Raw genomic sequence first — 22,957 nt, 5'->3', positions numbered from 1 at the left:
CTTGTTTTCTCCAAATTAATTACCTCAGACTTCAATGGATTGAAAAACATTAGCCACTTTTCTGTCCATCTGACCAGTTCATTGATATCTATCATTGCTTCAGGCAATTGAACCAATTTTGGGTCCAGCTTGCCCTTATATTGATAGGTTCTTACCTGGTTAGCTTACCAGGCAAAACATTGTCAAAAGCCTTGCTAAAATTCACATAAGCCACGTGAAGCATGCTACCCTTATTGACACTTCTTGTAACAGCAAAATAAATACAATCAGGTTAGTCACGTTTGGTTTCTTGTAACAAATTTATAATATCCATGATTAATTATGTCTTTCTAAATAAGAATTTGCAGTCCTTTAGAGTATTTTCCAATCATTTGCCCACCACCAGGGTTAGACCGGCTGGTCTGTAATTATTGTGCTCATCCCCATCTGACTTCTTTTAAGAACGGTACAATGTTAGCAGTTTTCCTGCCCGCCAGCCCATGCCAGTAGTCAGAAAGCATTGGAATACTGCAGACAGATACATGGTTTCCCTTATCAGCCAGGAAACATCACATTCACTCCTACCATTAATATTACCCAGCATTTCACACTTTTCATTCTTAACTACAAAGATTGCAAAGCTTTTGTGAAGTGCTCATTAAAAGTCAGACCTACATCTGCAGGTTCCACAAATAAAAGCCGCCTTTTTGATGTCTCATCAGTCCTACTCTTTCCTTAGTTATGCACTTACTCTTGGTATATGAAAATAGAAGCCTTTGCATGAAATCCTGAAATGGAATTCAAATACAAGGCCTTCAGTATCTCACATCGCAATAGGCTGAACAGATTGTATGGTAGAATAGGGACCTGTCAACAGCAAATATATTCTGCAAATAATAAAAAGTTGATTGTAAATCACAAATAAAAAGGTGAACAATCCCACTGGTTGCATCCTAACACCTAACCTGCTGAATTACTAAGTAATGTGACAGAAACACAAAGCAATTAGTTTTGAACTAAGTCATCCAGGGCAGTTTTCAAGTGAGAAGGACAAACTAAAATACCACATCATCAAATGTACTTGGCATTCTACAATGTCACTTATGTTCAGATGTATCAAATGGTAAACAGCCATTTTGACATTTGTCATGAGAGCTCACTGAGATTCTCTTATTCTTCATCTTCTGTATTAAAAAGTTAAGTTTCCATCTTTATTTTGTGATGGATATAATAGAGTCTTGAACCTACATAAGGATTTCAGAACAAAAATATAGTATGCTTCCAGTTTAAAAATTTATAGCTCTAATAACATTTCCAAATGATTGGTAGAAAAGATCACAGAGGAGCTTAGCAATGGTTTTGCCTGGCAGTAGGGGTTTAGAAGTCACCACTGAAAATGGTACCGGAGGCAGAAACTCAATTCATTTAAATGATATCTAAAATATGAACCTCAAGGCCTAAAACTGCAGGGCTACGAAGCAACTGTTGGAAAGTAGGATTAGATTGGTTGGTTTTTGTTCAGCTGATGCAGGCATGATGTGCCACAGGACCTCTTTCTTGCTGTAAATTTATGGTTCTTAGATGATTTCCAAGCACTGACTCTGCAGGGGGATGGTGGTATGTTGGCAATTTCACTAGACTTGTAACCAAGAATCTCTAGCTAAGGCTCTGGAAACGTGTTCATATCCGACCACAGCAGGTGATGAAATTTGAATTCAAAGAAAAAAAAATCTGGAATAAAACAAGCTAACCCGATAGTCACCATGTGGGCTGCTGCTGACTGATGTAAAACCCTCTGGTTCACCAAGGCCCTTGAGGGAAAGAAATCCACTCTCCTCATCTGGTCTGGCCAACATGTGATTGCAGATCAATGGCACGTGCTCAGCTTTTAACAACAACTAGGCAGCAACTACCAAATCCCATGAAAGCACACATTGAAAAACCCACCTTTATGACAAATCTAATCTTGCTAGAACCCTGCTTATCAGGAGGCTTTGATGCCAAGTGCAATTTAAAACTGGTTTCAATCATAATAGGGCATTAGCCGTTGCTGGGAAGCTTTCTATTGATAGCTGCTGCAATATGAGATCTGTGCAATTCATACACTTGAATACTGTTTCATGCAATGATATATAATTTATATGCTCCAGTATTTTGAACTGCAGGTAAGTGAATATTAAACAAAACATGGAGCATAATTTTATTCTAGGGCCATCACCATCAGCGTAACAGATGGAGTGAGCCTGCCTTTGTTTCATCAGCTCACTCCACAGGCACCTTTAATTGGGTGGAGACATACTTCCACTCCCAGAGAGGATGTCCTGCCTTCTAGAGGTATTAGGTAACCAAATAGCTGGCAGGTTAAAGCAAGGAGGCGGCGGCCAAGGGCAGGAGGAGCTGAAAACAGACACTTCCTTTGCCTGACCACCAGTCTAGCAGGTGGCACTTAGCCTATCACACCACAGCTAATCCCCAGCAGTGGCACAGAGAAAGAATTAATTGTCTTCTCAATAGGCTTCAAGTGGCACACAGGAAAGCAGAACTCCCAGTACTTACCTAATTCCATGATTTTAGCAGTTGGCCAAGTGGTCAGTGGGGCACCATATTTACATCTTATCACATCTCACCTCCCATCCCGCTCCCAATGGAGCATAGAACTTTGTCCTTGAAGTCTTGCATAAAGTACACACAACATCTATTCATTACATATTTTGTGTCACACTTGATTTATTGTGACATGGTCCAAGTCACAACGAGGTAACAGATTCAGAGTCACACAGCACAGAAACAGACAATTAGGTCAACTTGTCTAAGCCAAACAAGATTCCCACACTAAACTGTTCCCATTTTCCTGCATTTGGCCCATATTCCTTTCAACCTTTCTTATTCATGTATCTGTCCAAATGTCTTAATGTTGCAAGTATCTGCATCTGGTACACACTTAAAAAGATGGCAGAGTAGCAACGCTGTATCCAAGTTCCTGGCCCAGTGCTCACCCATTTCCTCCTGCCTTATTTTTCATTTTTACTTTTATTTTTGCTCCTTTCTTTTGATCTCTTTCCTTTCTGCTTTTTAAAGCTCTTTTGGCATCTTCAGCAGGGCACAAATGGACCCAGACTCCCAAGCAGGTACAGGAGAGGCAAGAGTCAGCTCGTCGGGGGGAGAGAGCCCAGTGAAGACGAGTAGGAGGGCAAGCTCTGAGGGCTTGCAACAGCAGTGAGTATGGACTCAGCAGCAAGAGATTGCACCAGAGCATGAAGACTTCAAGACTAGTATGCCACCAGCAACAGGCTCAAGGCAGTGGCACTGGCCTTCATGATGATGGCAATGACAGGGTAGCCTCTGCAGTCGGTGTCAAAATCAGGACATTGGGCTTCAGCTGCAGCAATGTAGTAGGCCCAAAAATCGGTACTCTTGGCAGATCAACAGGAGTGGTTGTGTGGTAGGCTCAGTGTGATGCTTCTGGCAGCAGACCACCGGCCCCGGAGCAGGACTCTGGAATGGACCATGATGTGGCTGCACTGGTGGGCACAGAGCCCAAGAAGGGAAGAACTCCTCTTTAGTCATGTTTAGTTATGTCTTAAGATCTCCTGTAATTCACATTGGTGCTGGAACATGACACCATGTTATATTTTTCACTATTAAATTTGTGAAACACAGGTGACAACAAGTCATTCAATTCAATCTACCACTTTCTCTGGCAGTTCATTCCATACATATACCACCCTGTGTGTGAAGTTGTTGCCCCTCAGGTCCCTTTTAAAACTTTGTCCTCTCAGCTTAAAAATATGCCCCGAGTTTTATAACTCCCCTATCCAGGGAAAAGACCTTAGCTATTCACCTTATCTATTCCCCTTAGGATTTTATAAACCTCTCTAAAGTCATCCCTCAACCTCCTTTGCTCCAGTGAAAAATGTCCAAAGTATGCAGCCTCTCTTTATGCTCAAAACCTCCAGTCCAGGCAAAATCCTTGTAAATATTTTCTGAATTCTCTCCAATTTAACAATATCTTTCCTATAGCACAGTGGCCAAAATCTGTAGACAGTACTCCCAAAGTGGCGTCACCAATATCCTGAACAACCACATCATGATGTCCCAGGTTACAGAGATAGGGAGAGATGTGGCAACATGGGGAAATTAGACAAAAACAAGAATTTTAAATTCCAAGAAATTCTCGACCAGTGGCCGAAGGAAGTCAGAAAGCAAGCTTTATGTGAACAGAGCTTAGTAATGCTCAGCAAATTTTGGCATCACAGCTTTTGAAAGATTGGGTTGGGGGTGTCCACCAGCAGTGCTTTGAAATTGTCAAAGCTATAGATGGAGAAAGCATGGATGAGGGTTTTAGCAACTGAGATTAAAATGGGGCTAGCTCAGGCAATTTTAACAGAAGTGAAAGTAAATGGCTTTCATGGTGGCCAGAAGTGCACATCAGGAATCAGGATGATCAATGACGTTCACCTTCTGACGGCGTGAGGAAGGAACAGGGTCAGTAGCTATCGAACAAGTACAGAACAAACCATCAACTTTATTTCGCCCAATATTCAAATGGAATAAAATTTCTAGCACTGGATGTCAGACAAGCAAAAAGAAAGACTTATTTTCAGCTTAGAAGACATGTTACAAAGTAAACAATCTTAGGAGGGCAGATACGAAGTAACTCAGTACACAATGTAGCCTGCGATGATTTCAATGATCATGAAAATGTTCACCTTGGTGTTTAACCATCAATTCTACATCTATGTGATTGCTTTGTCATCTCCATCACATTTTTCATTCCTCTTTCCTTCCTACCTACCTAATTAACCTACTCTTAAATTTTTGATGCGGCTTGAATCAAGTACTCTGGAAGTACATTTTGCGGTCTCCTAAACCTCAACATAGAAAAATATTGTTACCTTTGCTTTCTATCTTAATTTATCTTTTTATTCACAACTCTGTTCTTTTGTTCTAAACCCCTCAATTATGAGAAACAGGTCTGTTCCTATTCTACTCCTTGATAACTTAAACACTACCACAAATTAATTAGTTGGGAAATGTTATATCGCAGAAGTGAGAAGAGGTAAATTATTATTTAGTGTGAAATATTCAAGGACAAAAAGAATAAATAAATGTAGTTGTCCATACAAACTAACAAAAAAAAGTTAAAACTCAGCATCGTCACTTGCTGTACTGTGTCATCCAGCTGCAGTTTGTTTTGAAGAACAAACAGGAGGTTTAAAAATAATTTTGTCACTCCCAACAGGCATCCAAATAGTCAACTAAACTTCCTAGTTGTTTTGTGTTCAGTACTTGGCTCCTCTCCATGCTGTAACTAAAGCAATTTGTGTTTAGGAAATTTAATTTCCTCTCCGCGTTGCCAATGTTTCTCAAAATGATCATCTACTACTTCAAAAAAAAAATTGAGGGAAATCTTGTTACAGTACTGATTTTGAGATGATCGTGGCAGGGTGTTTCCACACAGTGACTGCACTTCATTTTAAGACATTCAAGTTTGAAAAAAGTATGATCTCACTATTCTCTGGCTGAGACTAAGCTATAGGTTTAGCCATTCCAGCAGACATGACAGAATATAGTATTCAAATTCATGCACCACTGACACAGCTTTGCCTACAGGAGAGTACACATGTGCAAGAATACCCACATGACCAAAAATGAGCAAGAAAGGAAGGATGAAACACCTGCGCAGGCACAAATGTCTGGCTAGAGGAACACAGCAGGCCAGGCAGCAGAGGAGCAGGGAAGCTGACATCTCTGGTTGGGACTCTTCCTCAGAAGTGGGAGTGGGGGGGGGGGGGGGGGGGGAGATCTCATATATAAACAGGGGGAAGAGGGGTGGGGTTGGTGAAGGTAGGTGGGATGGAGATAGCTGAGTGTAGATAGGCAGTGGTAGAGATTGGTCAGTGAGGTGGGAGGAGAGGATAGGCGGGAGACAAGATGGACAGGTTGCATCAGGTCAAGGAGGTGAGGAAAAGAGGAATGGCTGGTCACAGGAAGAAGCTCGGGATGGGGAGACTTTGAAACTGGTAAAACCACCATCCCACCTACCTTCCCCAGCCCCACACCCCCTATTGGTTTCTGAGCTCCCTACCCCCTCCCCCATTTCTGATGAAGGGTCCCAACCCAAAAACACCAGCTTTCCTGCTCCTCTGATGCTGTCTGGCCTGCTGCATTCTTCCAGCTTCACACTGTTATCTCCGACTCCAATATTTGCATTTCTTACTCCCTACAAATGTCTGGCTGCCTTTTTTTTAAAAATCAATAATGCTCGCTTCCCCAAAACACCAGCCGCCCAATCAGGTAAACAGCCCAGGCTATGAACTCCTCCAAACATTACAGAAAGAAAAGAAATAGGGATAGTAACAGAGACACAAGGAAACAGTACTACAGTTAACCATTTAAAAGACAGGACGGAGGTAGCATCCCTTCCAAACTAAAGTAAGGCTCTTATAAATCAAGAGTCTAGACAATATGAACGAACATACAAACAGAGAACATGAGCACACCACTCAGTCTTTTAAACATGCTCTGCCAGTCAAAAGATCATGGCTGATTTGATTTTAACCATAACTCTACATTTTTGCAAACCTCCAATAACTTGATTCCCCTCAGTCATCAAGAATCTTTAAAAATAGTGCATCCACTGCCTCCTAATAAAAGGAAATTCCAAAGTCTCAAACCTCAGGAAAATAAATTCCACATCTTGGTTTTAAATAGGCAGCTCTTTAGTTTTAAAACTATAATGTGTAACTGTAGATTCTCCCACAAGAGAAGACATCCCTTCGACATGAACCTACTCAAGGCATCTCAGGATCTTGCATTTCAATTAAGTCACCTCTGACACTCCAGAAAATTCAGTGCCATTCCTCCGAAGGTAGTCCACTCATTCCAGGTATTCGTCAAGCAAACCATGAACTGCTTTCAACATATTTACATCTTTTCATATGTATGCTGTAATACTACACACAGTACTCCTGATGCAATCTCATCATTATGCTGTATAACTGAAGCATAACCTTCCTACTCTTGCTTTCAATTCCCCATACAGTAAGCTATAATATTATAAGTTTTCTTGATTAGTTGCTATCCCTGCCTACTAACCTTCTGCAATTCTTGCTCTAGGACATCCAAATCTCTACGTGTCTCCCAACTCTCACTATTTGGACAATGTGCTTTCTTAATTTTTTCTACCAAAATGGACCATTTCGCATTTTCCTATATTGTAATCCATTTGCCAGATCTTTGTCTATTCACGTAATCTACATCCCTCTGGAGCTTCTGTCTTGTTCTCAACTAACTCTCCTCTCTAACTTAGCTGTCATACCTTCAGTCCCTTCATCCGAATCATTTATATATAGTGTAAAGAGTTGACAACTCAGCATCAATCCTTGTAGCACACCACTCGTGACATTCTGTCAGACTGAAAAAGACCCACTTATTCCTACTCCCCCACTTCCTGTTAGCCACCTAATCTTTTGTCCATGCCAATGTTACCCCCTACACCATGAGCTTTTGTTTTCTACAATAAAATTTGTCATGGCACCTGATTAAATGCCATCTGGAAATACAAGTACAATATATCCACTGGTCCCATTTATCTACAGCACAAATTACTTCTTCAATGAACTCCAATAATTTATTTAAACACAATTTCCCTTTAACAGAACCATATGGTCTCTGTCTGATTATCCTGAACTTACCAGCGTGTCCTGTTATATTGTCTTAAATGACTTCCAAAATTTTCCCTGAGACAGATGTTCACCTAGCTGGCCTGTACTTTTCTGATTCCCTTCCTTTTTGAATAAAAATTATATTAGGTATATGATTTTCTAATCTAAGGACACTCTTCCTGAATCTAAAGAGCTTTGGAAAATTAAAATCAATTCATCATCTATCTGACCAGAAAATTCTTCTGAGAACGAAGATGAAATCCATCAAGACTAGGAACTCGTCAACTCGCAGTACCAAAAATGTATTCAGTACATTTTCCTCTCGTAATTATGATCTTGAGTTCTTCCCTCCCTTTCAATTCCTGAATGAGGGCTATTTCCGTGTTGATACTTGATTCCTCTCCAGTGAGGCCATCATGAAATATCTGATCATTTCATCCGCCATCTTTTCTACCTCCATTCCTAATTCCCAAGATTCATTTTCTAAAAGACTAACATTTACTTTGTTCACCTTTTTCTTTTAAAACACAAGAACAAATTTTCCCCTTTAAATATTGTGATTAATTTTATTTCTTACTCTAATTTTTCCCCTCCTTATTAATCTTATAGTGATTCTTTGCTTATTTTTATTTTCTAACCAACTTCTGCCACTCAACTTTGTCCAGTTATTTACCCTTTCTTCGATTTTTTTTAAAGTTAACCGCAAAACGTGAGTCCTGCCATTAGAATTTTTCTTATTTGTTGGGATTAATCTATTCTGTACTGTCTGAAACATCCCCTTAAATGTTTGTGACTGCATCTCTACTGATCTATTCATTAACCTATCCTGTAAACTTGTTAATATCCTTAGAACAAGGCTGAATCAGAACTTAAAGAACAAAAAGTTGCTGGAAATCACAGCAGGGCAGGCAGCATCCATACAGAGAGAGTAAGCCAGCATTTTGAGTCTTGATGACTCTTCAGAGCTCTCTCCACAGATGCTGCCTGACCTGCTGTGATTTCCAGCAATTTTTTGTTTTCAGTACAGATTCCAGCATCTGCAGGAATTTGGTCCTACATCCAGTTCTATTTTGGTATCTGAAAAAATTTGTCATAAGTCTCTAACTACCCCATGTACAGAGCAGTCTCAGTGGCTGGCCAAATGTTACATACTAAGGCACTTCAAGTTCTAGCAAAACCAGGCAGAAACCTGAACAGACAAATATATGATGATGGAACTGGTGTTTTAGATTACCTTCGGCCTTCGGCCCAACAAGTCCACACCGTCCCTTGAAGCATCCCACCCAGACCCATCCCCCTATAACCCACATGCCCCTGAACACTACAGGCAAATTTAGCATGGTCAATCCACCTAGCCTGCACATCTTTGGACTGTGGGAGGAAACCGAAGCACCCGGAGAAAACCCAAGCAGACACGGGGAGAATGTGCAACTCCACACAGACAGTTACCCGAAGCTGGAATCGAACCCGGGTCCCTAGCGCGGTGAGGCTGTAGTGATAACCACTGAGTCACCGTGCCGCCCACCATGTTGGCAAGCAGGCAAAGGATGCCCTCAGATTTGTCAGTGAGAGCTGGAAGAAAATTTAACATTCAGAATTTGAAGTTCCACACTTCCAAGAGGGAATAAAGAGGGGCAATGAACTATGATCAAACATGAGTAACCTTTACTTAATGGCAGGTTGGACTGGTGTCAGCAGAATGGAAGTCTGATTGGAAAAACTAATGTGATAGGAGAAGTGAATGATATTGAATGACATTGAAACATATTGCATCTTTGCAGGATGATCCCAGTTCTACCTTATGATGCGGTGGTCAGAAAGAGGGAGAGGGAGAAGAATCTTGGGTAGGTTGGTTAGGAGAGCAAAATGAAAAATGTTACAATTTCAACCAAAATCTGAAACAAGAAAAACAGTTTCTTCCTGTCAATGCTGTATTTGTAAAGAACATTTACGTAGAGATTAGGCAGTAACACAGTTTCAAACATTATACACTCTATAAAGAACAATGACCTAAAAACCAACTGCATGTTTCCCAAGTTCATGCCAAAACATCTTACAACTATTTGAATTTTCATCACCTCTGCTGCAACTACAACTGAATACTCAAATTTAAGGTGTTTGGAAAAACTCTGAACTTAAAGCTTCACATTTACACATTGTGAATACCAGGAATACTAGGGTGTTTTAATCCCAGCTCTGATATCATTGGACAAGTAAAATCAATCAATCTGAAAACATGCTTAATAGATGATTTTCTTTTAGTTTTGATTTCCATAAAGTGATCTCTCGTGGAAACATAAGCATGCAATATTGCAGATTTTGTTTTAATAATTTTTTGTTGGGGCAGCATAGTGGCTCAGTGGTTAGCGCTGCTGCCTCACTGCACCAGGGATCTGGGTTCGATTCCAGCCTCAGGCAACTGTCTGTGTGGAGTTAGCACATTCTCCCTGCGTCTACGTGGGTTTCCTCCAGGTCTCCAGTTTCCTCCCACAGTCCAAAGATGTGCAGGCTAGGTGAATTGGCCATGCTGAATTGCCCAGTGCTCAGGGATGTGTAGATTAGGGAGATGGGTCTGGGTGGGATGCTCCGAGAGTCGATGTGGACTTGTTAGACCAAAAGGACCTGTTTCCACACTGCGGAGTTTTTAAGACTATGATATTTATTAAACAAAAGGAATGAAGATCAAATGAGAATAAACCAGAGACTTCATAAACACAAACATAAAGATTTTGAAACAGGTGGTCAAATATTCTCATGAATTCCCAAAACACTCACTTCCAAATGCCAAAATCACATGGTATGATACCCAAATGCACCCCTTAGACAGCATTCACCAGAAAATGCCTCTAACACCTTCATATGGCTGCAATTCCCAATCTGAAAACTGTGATTGCTTCTTCCCAGGAATGTCATACAACTGAGCTGAAGTGTTTTCAGTTTCAACTAACTTCTTCAGGTTTTCATCTAAGTCCTTGATCGTAAGGGTTATCTTATTGCTTATTCTCGGGTAATCTAAAAAACCTAACTGTTTTCTTTTCTCACAAGCTACTTTGCATACTGTACCAAATAACTCACCTCCTGAAATCCCATAGATTGTCCAGAATCATCTACAAAGCACAAGATAGGAGTGTGATGGAATACTTCCCACTTGCCTGGATTAGTGCAGCTCCAATAAGCTCTCCAGAAGCTTGAGGTCAGCCAGGACAAAACAAGCCACTTGAATGGCATCACATCCACAAATATCCAACACCAATGCACAGTGGCATCAGTATGCACCATCTAGAAGATGCACTACAGAAAGTCAAAGATCCTCAGACAGGACCTTCCAAACCCACGACCACCACAATTGAGAAGGAGATGTGCAGAGGTAGAAACACCATCACCTGCAAATTTCCCCACAAGCCACTCACCATCCTGACCTAGAAATATAATCACTGTTCCTTCAGTATTGCTGGATCAAAGTTCTGCAAAGACGTCCCTAACAGCAATGTTAGTCAACCTACAGCAGTTCAAGGGAACAGCTCACAAGGACAACTAGGGACTAACAATAAATGCTGGCCCAGCCAGTGACATCTACATTTTACAAGTGACTAGAACAAGTTGATTAGCTGAATAAATTGCTACTTCAGAAACACTGAAATACCTATATATCACTATTGCAAAATCCAAAAATTTCAAACCTAAGCACAGATGAAATTTTTTTAAAAAGTACACAGTCTGTATCAAAAAATGACAACAACTCTTTCTGAACAGGTTTTCTAGTTGCGCGACTATTTCAAAAAAAAAACCATAATATGCAATAAGTGATGGTCTTGCAACCTGTCTCCAGCTTTATTTTTGGAGGGCATGGAAATAGTGACATGGTCAAAACTAATGCAGCTGTTGTGTGAACTGATAAGCAAAATTCATAATATTTTCCTTCAGAACATCCAAGATTCTCATTTTGAGGAGATCCAGTTCAACATAAAACAATGAGTGCCAGGTTGTTTTTAATGTGTTAATTTTACAAATCCATGCACAGCATGGCCTCTCACTAACATACTAATATTCAAACAGCAATTAAACAACATAATTTTCTAAATTACTTCAGTCGATTGGTGGAAATACATTGAAACATAACAGTCACAGGAAACAACCAGCACAAGAAATGCAAACACTACTGGAGTCAAGTCAACAAAATGAAAAGAAATACAAGCTTTTTTTTGAAGTCAACAATAAAGCAACGTTCAGTATCAGAATATTTTGGATGGATCAATAAACTCGAATAAGATGCTTAAACTAAATAAACAAACACTTTAACAATGTCTCTCACAATTATTTTGTCAGAGTACAATAGCAAGTCACCATTTTCATTAAAAAGTGGACTCACTTGGTGGGCTTAGCCTAAAATCCAGCACCACTGGCATTGTCTCCACTTAATACAACATGCAACTGTAAGCTCATATTTAATTACGAAGAATGTCTATTTCAAATTAGGAATATTGGGGTTTTCCATTTATGAAACTTGTTTTCACAGACATTTTAAAAATATCAACTGCAGGTGATCAGCATTGATTTATTGTCGATTCACATTTACACTTAAATGTCAGGTCAAGTGAGCCTATAGGGAATATTTCTGTAATTTCTGACTCATCCAGGAATATAGAAAGCTCGTTTCAACAACACAAGAGCAAAGTGCTTACATAATTCTGCTTCAGCGTTGTTCAATTGTGAATAATTTAAACAGACACCAATGGGAAAATGCCAATGGCTCATATTAACCAAACAATATCACAACAGTTACATGTCCAAAGGTGTGCCTCAATAAGTGATCAGATGATCAGAAAATAACCTGCTTTCAGTATTCCGCTGTTGTTACTACTTCCCATCCCCAAACATGAATTTGAAAATGAGGTTAAAATTTGATACAGTACAATGGTCAAAGTCCAAAATAGAGCAATTCTGGTGTCATGTATATTAGTGCTCTTTCTAGTTGGTAAATACAGCGTAATCTTCCTTCCGTGAAACTGGGTAACACCAAAGTCAAGTATAATTGAACACAACATATATAGACAGCTGATATCAAAGTTCCACAAGGGAGTTAATGTTAAGTTTGTCAGTAATGGAAATACATATACCAGAGTACCTTCTGAACACATTTCATAGTACTTTTAACTAAATACCAACACGTGTTGTCAATTACTCAGTTTTCTAATAATGAACATAATTCTCATGAACAAAATCTACTTGTTAGTAAGATTTTTTTTTAGCAAATCCAATTTTAAAAATCACCAAGGTCCAACATCTTCCAACAGAGAAGCTTTCTCAAAAACATGCACTCAAATAGATGTTTCTACAGTATTTCAAAATCCCAATTGTAATTGAATTAGCCTCCATTCAAGCCATTATTACCAACTGAATCATGTATTGAAGGCTCCACTCTACCAAAATGCTGAACGGCACTATTTAGTAGTCAAAAAACTATTTAGTAAATATCTGATCAGCTGCTCAATCTCTTTTCCCCTTTTTCAATTATCCAGCTTAGAGTCAACACTCTTCACCCCATTGTTATTCAATTAGCTCTTTGCTCAACCCTCCAGGAATATAAACAGGGTATTGCAATGCAGTTCCTGACACTTAGAAGCAGCAGAGCACATCATATGATAGGGGCCAAGTCAGTGATTTTGTTATTCAACGTTTGAAATACTCAACAGGAACAATACTATTCTGAACAAATGAAACTCTTGTACAAAACAGATCAGTATCAGATGGTCAGCTAAGTGACATTAAAAATGAACCAGAGGAAGGGAGACAAGAGTATAGCCACTGCACAGAAGAGAATAGACAATGAAACACTCAGGAGAGAGAAGCAGACACACCTACTTCACAAATGTATGTAAATAACTTTTCTTAAAAACCATAATTAAAATGCTTTTACATGCAGAACTTCTTTAATTTTGGCATTATAGAGTATCTTACATGGGGAAGGGTCCTTGATTACCACTGCATCTGAAGACTTCTTCACTTCAAAGCTTTTTGAAAAGTCGCATCTTAACAGGCATTGGAGTACATTAGGGGAGGACGGAATTTTCTAAAATTATTTTGATTCTGGGACGGACTCAGCAGATTAGGAAACAGCAAATGCAACACCTTTATTCAAAAATGGAGGCAGAAAGGAAAATTTCAGCCAGATAGCTAACAGTTGTCATGAAGGAACTACTGAAATCATTCATTAAGGAGGTTCTGACAGGATACACAAAATTATAATGGAATCAGCCATAATCAACAATGATGCTGGATGGAAAACTAAATCTAACCAATGTATGAGATTCAGAGGAAGTAACAAGCAAGGTTGATAAAGACCAAAAAAAACCACTTAGATGTACTTGGTTTTCCAAACACATTTGAGAAGTTGCCTCAAAAAGATTACCTTACAAGATGAGAACATATGACATGGGGGTAACACATTAACATAGGCAAAGGAATAATGAGCGATTTGGCCAGCAATAACTTGTACAGCACCACAGGAATAAGTGTTAGGCATTAACTGGTTAAGATCTATATTAATGACTGGATGGAGGTACTGAATGTGTGGCAGTTAAATTTGCCATGCACTATGCTAGGTAGAAAATTAAGTTGTGAAGAGCAGTAGACTCTCTAAGTAGATATAGATAGGTGAAATGAGTCTGCAAAAATTTGGCAGATTGAGGGCTGTTTGCAAAAATGAAAAGTTGTCTACTTTGGCAGGGAGAATAGAAAAGGAACAGTCTAAAACATTACAAAATTAATACGTAGGTACAGCAGGTGAACAAGACTACAGCGGAATGTTGATTTATTGTCGGGTGAATGTAATATAAAAGTAGGAGGAGACACGGTTTAAGCGAAAAAAAGGCTTCCTTTAAAGATGGAGATAAGATTTTTTATCTCTCAGTTTTAGTCAATGGAACTCTTCTTCAAAAAACAATTTAGGCAGGATCATTACATTTATTCAAGGCTGAGTTAGCTATAGGCAGAGCAGACAGACATAAAACTGGAGTGGAAACCACAAATCAGATCAGCCAATGTTATTAAATGATGGTGCTGCCTAAAGGGTCATTTCTGCTATTTAAACATAGGAAGTCCTATGTTCAAATACTCAGTATTAGGGGATTTATATCTCATGTACTTCACCTGGAAGGTAATATACAATAAAAGAAATTGGTGTCCAAATTTGTGGTGCTTTCATGAAATTGATATGGTCTTTATACTCAAAGTAAATCAATAAATGGGGTCCCTTTTTCTTGAATGAACACATTTCAAACCCTGGTGGGCCACTATGACAAAACATCTACAGAAACTTACGAAGCAATAAACAGGTGCTTATCAAATAAAGCTGAAATAAGTTTGCTGAGTGTGATGATAAACCCCCATGCCTGCAGTGCCCACCGATCACAAACATTATGCACTGTGGCTGTGTACTTGACATATTCCCTCTCCACAGACACCAAACACAGATGGAACCAGGGAGGGAGGACAGAAAAATTAGTGAGTGCCACAACTCCCTCCATAACCCACTGCCTGGAAATATTGATGAACACCTGAGAGAGGCACACAGGAACAGGCCCACACGGAGGTCCCGAGATCTGCCGCCCCTGAGCACACTGGGCCACAGGGCAGAACACTTTAAATTATTCCTTTTAAATAACTAAGTAGGGACTGCAATTTTAAAATTAAATACCATTTCCTTTAGCAACAAATAGTAAATGAGAACCGGCACCCAGAAATCTACTGAAACTATGGGTGCATGGGACTGTTACATGCACTCTTCACCACAAGTCCCCAGGGGAACAGGAAGGTCTCCCTTTCATAGAGCATCCTACCAGGGATCTCTGCTACCAGAAAGTAGGTCACCAAGCCAAAGCGTATTCAGACAGAGGACAAGGGCAAGGAAGTGGGAAATATGTAGCATCATCCCATACAGGAAATTCCTTCACGTTTTAAACTGCAGGAAGGGACTTTTCTCAAGGTGGGTCAACTTTTGGGATGCTGAATCCCAAGGGAGGATTTGGTCAACAGGCCCAATGCTAAATAACATATGGACAGCAGACAGCTTTTGCAGAAGTCTGCACACCTGAATGATCTCAATCCTTACTGTATTCATGGAGCAGAGTACCACAGTTATGAGGCTGCGGATGGATTTGGAACACAGACAGACACCCTATTAGCCATTTGTTCTAGCACATTATAGCTCACTCCTTTGACATCCGAATGCAGAGTCACGTCATCCCTACATCTCAAGCGCTGTCCTTCAACAGAAGTTTAAAATCCCACTGACAGAGGGCCTGGATCCTGAGCAGCTGCTCCCTTGTAGCAGTCACCACCTTTATTGAAGGAGAGCTCCACAGCAGGGCAACCATATCCCAACTCTGATCAAGTCCAGATAAAAGACGACAATTCCCAGAAGATGAGCTGAGGACTCATACATTCCATAAACAGAAATTCTACATCATAACAGAGCTGTGCCCTGGACAGATGAACTAAGTCATCGATACTCAAAACAAAAAAGGTATTCCTGCAGCATCTGAGAGGAAGCCATCACTTAGGTGCAGAGACCTCCTTAAGCAGGAGGCTCAGTAGCTAAGCAGTGACGCAATCATGCTTTATGTCCCTGAAAAACTGCTTTCAGTATATGTTTGGCAGGGTTAAAATGACAACAATGGCATCACAACACTGGTGCTAAATTTCACCAGTTGTCATGATGATATCTGGAACACATCCCCAAAACATCAGAATCTCTGCCTCACGAAACCATTGACATTAGCCCTAAACCACCATCTTCTCCTTTTGAAGTTAGTGTGCCTGGGAATGCCCAGGCAATCTCCCAACCAAGTACAAACCAGGCACAAATCTTAAGCTTCCAAGACAAGATTGGGCATTCTCAGGCGAGTACTGCCTTGGGCAAAGTATTTCTGTTGGTAGGAGGCTTGGTATCCAGAGGAGATGGATTTAAGACAATTTGTAAAAAGAAACATCCACTAGCATGTTGGGGTATTTTTTTGAAAATATGGAATGAAGCATTGTGAACAGAAATCATAGCCTGAAGGTTGATGGTAGTATATTCAAATAGTAATTTTTAAAATTTCAAGAACTTACAAAATAAATTTGCTGACTACAGAGTGAAAGCAAGGCAGTGTATCCAGAAGGAAGCACTTTCAAACAGCTGCCAAAGGAACAGTAAGCTGAGTGACCTCTTCCTCAACCATGGATTTTATGTTTCTTGAAGTAGGGAGACATATTTTGTAATCAACCTGTTCAGAGATGTCATTGGTCAAGAGCTACTACATGGGAAAACTAAACAGGGTGCTGTTGTAACGAACAACGTATCAGTTCAACATAAACTCGAGACGCAATTTAAAAGAAGGGCAACAACTACCCATTTGAAATATTCTACCTTTGTGAACTTGCAATAGAGATGCCTTAGCTCTGAACTCACCGATCTGGAACCATGTTTCAAGAGATGACTTCTTGCATGTAAAACTGTGTTAGTTGGTTTGAAAGAATTTTTTTGTTGCTAACATATGCATATGGTTTTGAGCCAATTTAAATACAGTGTTGTCGAAAGAAATCAATGCTGTCCATGAGTGTTGTGGCTTAATAATTATTCATCTTCCACAAAATTCAGGATATTGATGGCTTCCTTTGATGCTGCTTTCAAGAGTCCAAATATCCCATAACATGACTGCATTATGTAGTAAATGAAATAGTGAGAAAACAAGGAGCCCCAAACACAAAAATAGCTTGCTATACAATCCCAATAGGAAGAGGCTCCCCACTAATCATCACAGATGCGAAAAGTTACTTTCAGAATCATGAAGATAATTAATTTGCCTCAGTGTGACCACCATCCAAGAGAAAGGAAGCTCTCACGTTTGTTTGAGAAAACAAGAAAACATGTTGTAACAAACTCATCCTTCAGCATGTGGAAAAACATAAAATTATTTGCAAATATACAAACTCTTTCTATATCCCCTTTTTATCCAAAACAAATACACACTAATCCATAAATAGGATGCATAAGCCAGATAGCTTTGCAGAAATATCACAGGTGGAAAACAGAGCAAAATGTAACAAAGTTTCTGGGTCAAGATTCCAAACCATAAGCAGATAAATCAAAGTGACTGACAGTTCTATTGGTTTTTGCTGAGGACATCACAGTTTTGACAACGACAGTGATCGCCAATTTGGTAGCTGGTTAGTTGGATTTAGGCTTTTGCTTGCAATTGATGTTCTTCTATTCAGAGTCTTTTAGTGCTGAATTTACTTCCACTCAGAGGGCAAGAGACAGGAGAGTTGTCTTGGTTGCATGCTTTTGGACATCTGAGTACCAGTGCTCCTTTCACTCAATTCTGTGATGAAGGACTGCTTATAACCAATCCAAAAGCTGTTGCTCAGCAGGTTTTTCCATCTGAAAGCACCTAGTCTCTCAAAATTATCAAATGCAGCTTCTCCAAAATTTACATATACAGGTAACCAAATGAATGAACAGCAGTTCTACTTTTGCTTCAAGTTGCAAAAATAGTTCATTCTTTGCAACAGAGATAAAAGCTTCCATTTTCCAGTTTATATTTCAAATAAAACATATGTAATCCTTACACTACATTTAAAATAAAAAGAGGTCTTGAGAAGTCTCAAGAGGAGCCATCGGAAGAAAGTTGTGCTTTGCACAGACTGCTTAGCACATCAGGAGTTGTAAATGGTCATGAGTGTTTCCCAGTGAACATCCAGACTTCTCATCTTACTGGTGTATATAAAGATAATGAATTAAGTTGCTGACGATGGTTGGACCCAATACCCTAAACATCTACCTTTGTAAATAGTATTAGTTGGGGCTCCAACCATTAGAGTTTGCTCCCCCATTTTCAACTGACTTCAAATTTTTGCTTATATCCCTTAATGCTATACTTGGCTAAACGTTGTCTTGATGTCATGAATAATCAGTGTGTTCTCACCACAGGAAGTCAGTCATTTGGCCACATTTAAACCAAGGCTGATGAGGTCTTAAGCTACAGCATCCTGACAAAAGTCCAGAGTTTTAGATGAGTTCAAGTTGGTGCAAGACAAAAAGTTCATTCAGAGAAGATATGAACAGTCAAATCTAGAGGTATCAAAAGGTACAAATGAGGGTTTCAACAAGGACACAAAACAAACAAACAAGCCAAATATGTTCCAATGGGAGATGGAGGCAATCTCCAAGATGGAAAGGATCAGAGGTTGGCAGTTCACGATTAGACAGGATACTAAGTTTGCCAACAGTCTGGTTCAGCCTTACACTTTAGCCAAGACTGGAATGAAGTTAGCTGTTTGATGTGGTATCATTACTGTAATCCACATACAATAGCATTGATATTCCCAATATTTATGAACAGGATTTCTGCCCAATGATACTGGATGTTGGACAAACTCTGCCAAATCAGAGGTAATGTCATGGTCAGAACAGATGTTGGGGAAGAAGGAACAGATTCAGCATACACACATGGAATCAGACATGTTTGAGTGCAACGTCAAGAAAATGTACATAAATCTAAATAAAGATATTGTAACATTTTGTAGGTTCCGTTCAATGTTCTAACATTTTTCAATGCTCAGTCTCTGGCCAAAAACTGACAGAATCTCAAGGTTTCTAGGTCTTCAAATGTAACAATCTGCTAGCAAATGCACCCATCACAACCTGCCTTCAAGTTAAAACAAGTTAGGCTAAGTACTGAACAATGGATTTTACGAGATGCGAAGAAAGGATGTTCCTTGATCTTTTATTTTTAAATTATGCTTAGACATACTCCAAAATTCTCTCTCAAACAAATTATGCCACGGCACGATATTTAGAAAACTGACACAGCCTTCCAAGGCCTACACTAATAATCACCCTTCCTTGCCAAAATATTTTCAGGTTATTCATTAGTAACTCAAACAGTATCAAAAATATTTTTTCATTAACTGTAGTAATTTGCAGACTTGAGTCTTAGATTGTCAAGTTTAATTCATTTACTGGATTAAGCAGAGTGGATAGGGTCTCTGCTTAAATTATGCTCATTTTAATATTCCATCAGGATATTCATTATCCATGCCTGGATTGCCCCCCCAATCAACCTGTTTAGAGGCGCTTCCCCCTGCAACAGGTGGGATTTGAACTGAGCCTCCTGGCTCGGGGTTGGGATACTACCACTGTACCACAACAATGCCACATCTCCTCAACAGAATTACCCATGACTAATCAAAATGTTAGATTAATAACTGCCTTACATAAACTTATAACAAGCAGTTCTGAAACTCAGCAGAGTGATTTCTACCAACAATGCTCAAGGCTCGTAAACTGGTAGTAAAGTACGTGCTCATCTTCGTGAAGTGAGCGCATAACAAAGAGAGGGCCAGGGAAAAGACGACCATACTTATTCCACACAATTGCTTTAAGTGGCCATTTTAAGTTGGCAAGTACAAAGTTAATATAGGTTGATGGAAAATAAAAAATCAAACATCTGTATGATACTGAAATCTTGTAAAACATTAAGCAAACAACTAAAGCCAATTAAAAAATACAGGGAAACTCTAAATCATTAATTTCAAAACGCAAGTAAATCTTTGCACTCAGTACTCATTATATGTCCCACAAGTGTCAGTGCATAGACCATTATAATTTCCAGTGAACTTAAGTGACCTAAATGCCAAAACTATGAACTAGTTGAATCTACAGATGACAAAATGGCAAAAATACAGGACCCACTGAATAACTTGCAGAGGTACTTGAAATCAAAACACAGACAGATATGATTAAATTTAAGGCTGAAATACAATGTACAAAATGCCTAGGAGGATATATAAAATAAGGAACAGTGTACAATTAATTAAATTTAATAAACAAAGGGACCTGGATAAAAAGTCACAGGAACTAATAGTAGACATATCAATTTCAGTGTCCAGACAATGGGCAAAGTGGTAAAATAATTTAAAAACAGAGAAAGCAATGGCTGAAGTTTATATTCCTCATTCTCTTCTGTGCAAATCAATGTATTAGGTTCAGCTTTGAATATTTCACAGAGAAATAGATTTGTGTCAGAAACAGTGCAAAATGCAACAAAACAGATCCAAATGAAATGGGATAAGCTATGGAAAAACGATTAGAGAAATTCAAACTATGCAGTCTAGACTCTAAAGACAAAAGGGTGAGCCAACTGAATTACATAACTACCTATAACAAATGTAAAAGCTTGTGGTAAATCTCACCCCGAACCAATCAAAACAAAATGTTGGAAATTCAGAGCACTGCTTAAATGGAACTAATACAGGTTTAGTAGCTTAGTCTGTTAAGGAGTTGGGAGAAGAGAAATACACAAAGCACAAAACAGTATGAGAGAATATAAATAGGCATTGATGAAAAAAATATGAAACTGATATTAGGAAAACGTTCCTTGTTTCAGATTACATGATTAAATAATCCATTGATCAATACAACAGACCCAAAAACTGTGTTACATGTGAAAAAAATGACTGCCACGGTGAAATAAGGAAGATGCCAAATGGACTGATTTGCTGTTTCTTATCCTCATGCTGCCTGTGAATTTACATGCAAAGGAATTCAACAATGATCAAAACATCAAGCTGGAATTGCTGAGTAGTACATGCGCCTATTCTAATTGTGGGTGGCCATCTACTTGATAATAAAAAAGACCTAGGGCCCATGACCTTGTCTCCTATTCAAGGTGCCTTTGGACTTCAACTTCATTTCCATCCACCACATCAAAAAAAGTAAAGTGCATAGAACATAAAGCACACAGACTCCATCACTGCCATTCGGCCCAGCTGTTTGGTGGGGAGTGGGAAAGACAGCGGAAACTGTTTGACCTAAAATCCTGCAAATAGAATACAAATGGCCAATTCTTTCAGTACATGGGCTGAATTCCAATTAAATGCTTAATGAATGATAATGCAGTTGCAATTTGAATATGCTACTACACATGGATTCCACAGTGCATTAAAGATGACTAGGCATTATTTTGATAATTTTATTTTAATATGAACTAGGAATTTAAAACATGGAAGGACAACGAGTACTGCGAATAGTTAAAGCAGCGAGTGACGCGACTAGACACAAACATTAGATTTCCAGCCGGGTTTGTACACAAGATCTCGGTCTAAACACTTAAATCTACGCAGTATGTGGTCTCCCGTATATTGTAAATAACTCCAAGTACAGATGCTTAGATTGCAAGAGTCAAATGCATTCTGTATGTTGCAAACATGCCTACAGTGCGAGAGCCCTTTCGATCGAAAGCTATGTAATAACTTGGTTTAAAACCACTCCAACTAAGTGTAGTGTGCTCATTTAGTGGCCAAATAACGCCCGAACACAAGCATTTGGTCCGCTCAAAGGAAAACAAATAAATCATGATAGCACGAAATCGCTGAGAGGAGCAATCAGTAAACTGGAGGCAGTAAGCCGCACCTGCTTTTCAAACAAACAGTTATATTTTAGTGACTGGGATTCGTTTGATGGGAGGGCAGGTTAGGCTGCGGTTGGTTGTAGGTTTGTTCCGCGTCGTCGCTACACAAGCCAATTGAAAAGTAAGTGACTGAATCTGATGGATTACACAAATCAATAATCAATCTTGAACCTCGAAAAAAAAATGCCGATTCTTAAAACAGACCAGACAAATTTGCGATTAAAAAGAGCAACACTAATCCAACAATTTCCAGCCAAACTGAATACAACAGTGAGTAACCAGCTTCAGCCAAGGAATTTTACAAATGCCTCCCGTGCAGGGAGATTCTACAGAGCGGACCCAGAAGCACGGCAGTCTCTGTACCGTCACCTGGATTTCCAAACCAAAAAAAAATCTTAATGCTATCGTCCTTCAATAGTCAAAACACACCCCGAGACGCTCGTTTAGATTACAGCAAATACAAAAAGATAATGTCAACTTTATTTTTAATAAAGTAAAACAAAGGAGTTAAATAAGACTGCAGTCCAGTCACCATTCATTCTCTTCAATTGTTTAATAGTAATGCCACATTTCTTTATTTCTTTGGAACTTGTCACAAAAGTCTCTTCTCCCAGCCCCCAATCTTCCATTTCTCTTCCCAAAAAAATTCCAACGCAACAGACCATAGAAATTGGGTGTGTGCCAACATTATCTTTTCTCCTTTTAACAAAAGATGGAAAACCATCCAAACAAGTGTAATATATTATATATCTATATATGCTACGAGTGCCTTTTGAACATATTTTGATTTTAACTTGTTTATAAATATCTGATTGTCCGACTCGGGACTCTCTAATCTCAGCAGCGTACGAACTAGAA

The 22,957-nt window shown here is 39.2% G+C and overlaps 1 protein-coding gene across 4 annotated transcripts in view; it reads right to left on the bottom strand.

Moving 5' to 3' along the window:
• The window catches only part of kif13a (kinesin family member 13A), a 322,598-nt gene that overhangs the window by 298,632 nt on the left and 1,009 nt on the right, over positions 1–22,957 (bottom strand). The gene's annotated exons all lie outside the window — the stretch shown is intronic.

This window comes from Stegostoma tigrinum, chromosome 2 (genome assembly GCF_030684315.1).
Source record: "Stegostoma tigrinum isolate sSteTig4 chromosome 2, sSteTig4.hap1, whole genome shotgun sequence".
Lineage (NCBI taxonomy): Eukaryota > Metazoa > Chordata > Chondrichthyes > Orectolobiformes > Stegostomatidae > Stegostoma > Stegostoma tigrinum.
The sequence above is the reverse complement of the archived record's forward strand: the minus strand, read 5'-3'. Positions and strand labels throughout refer to the sequence as shown.